The 1,399-nt window shown below is 40.3% G+C and overlaps 1 protein-coding gene across 1 annotated transcript in view; it reads right to left on the bottom strand.

The window, feature by feature from the left end:
- LOC101863948 (QRFP-like peptide receptor) overlaps positions 1–1,399 on the bottom strand; it is a 63,177-nt gene that overhangs the window by 59,518 nt on the left and 2,260 nt on the right. The gene's annotated exons all lie outside the window — the stretch shown is intronic.

The following is a 1,399-nucleotide window of genomic DNA, read 5'->3' as shown; positions in this document are numbered from 1 at the left end:
ACACACACACACACACACACACACACTCCCACACACACACACACACACGCACATATGCACAGACAATCTCATTCTCTCTCGCTTCCCACTCTCTCTCCCTCCTTCTGTCAATCTATCTATTTCTCCCGGTCAGTGTGTGCGCATGATCGGGAAAGGGTTTTGAGAGAGGAACACGTTACCTTAACACAAGTGTTTAAGATTAAATTCCCTTCAAATGGTGATGGTGTTTCGTCCTAACCACGATAAAGCCGGAGTATACATAGGCAAAAACTTAAACTGATGTGTTGTTAAGTAATTCGAATACCTAGGAACTGAAATCGTGCCTGATATGTAACACGCAAACAAATGAAACCTTTGATGATATCAGAGCATTAAGTAGACTGAAGCAAGGAACTGAATTATTTTATCAACAAACTGTACCCTACCGGGTGAAGCAATAAATAACGGATAGAGAGTACGGTAAAACCACACACAGTTACATCGAACGGATGTCTCACCAAGCTGAGAAAATTTAGAAGTTTGGTTGGAAGGTAGGAGTGGGGGGGTTTAAGCTACTTAGGAGGCCTGGTTCAAGTAAGATGGGACCACACTCCATACGTCAAGAGTGGCCTTTGAATGGTTACCGCATTCCCCCGACCTGAAAACCTTCAATTATTTCATGTGTGGTCTTTTGACAAACGGAGTCTATAGAAACATCACACGAAGAATCGAACAGTTAAAAGTCAATGTTTCACAGGAAGTCCAACGAATTGACCTGGAAACATGCCAAAGGTTATTTAGAATTTCCAGTTGAGTGTTGGAGCTTGTTGGGGGGAAATGACAAACACCTGGAACATTCAGTTTAAATAGCAAGCACTTTTCCTAAGTTTATTTTGCAATATCAGTTTTGTAAAATATGTGTTCTTCTATGCGTAGCTAGTGAATATGAAGACTATGTGAAATAAAACAATGTGGCTGATTTAAAGATGTTTCAAAATTTTGCGTTTCGTTCAATTTTGTTTGATTGATTTAAATAAAATCACTTTTCGAAAACGTCAATTGATTTTTCCCCCTTAGAGACACATGTGGCATCCACCTCTTTGAATTATATTACTTGTTCAAAGATTTGTTCACCTAGTCCCAAAATGACCGATGCCTTCTAATTGGGTTCTCTTTGTCTTTAGACTCCCGGTACAAACACAAGGTGCGCTCTTTGATGTGTTGTCATATATCTCTCCACCAATGTCTGTGATGAAACAGTAAGGCGTTTGACTGTCGCACGTAGAAGACGTGAGCTCGATGCCAGAGTAGGGGGAGTTGTATCCCTCTCAGCCATTCTAACATTATTCACTTTCAGTTTATACCTGTTGTCTCTCCTTTGTTTTCGATACATGTTAACGGGATTGAATTTGTTTCGTCC

Source organism: Aplysia californica, unplaced genomic scaffold (assembly GCF_000002075.1).
Source record: "Aplysia californica isolate F4 #8 unplaced genomic scaffold, AplCal3.0 scaffold00014, whole genome shotgun sequence".
In the NCBI taxonomy this organism is placed as follows: domain Eukaryota; kingdom Metazoa; phylum Mollusca; class Gastropoda; order Aplysiida; family Aplysiidae; genus Aplysia; species Aplysia californica.
This window is presented reverse-complemented; position numbering and strand designations above follow the sequence as displayed.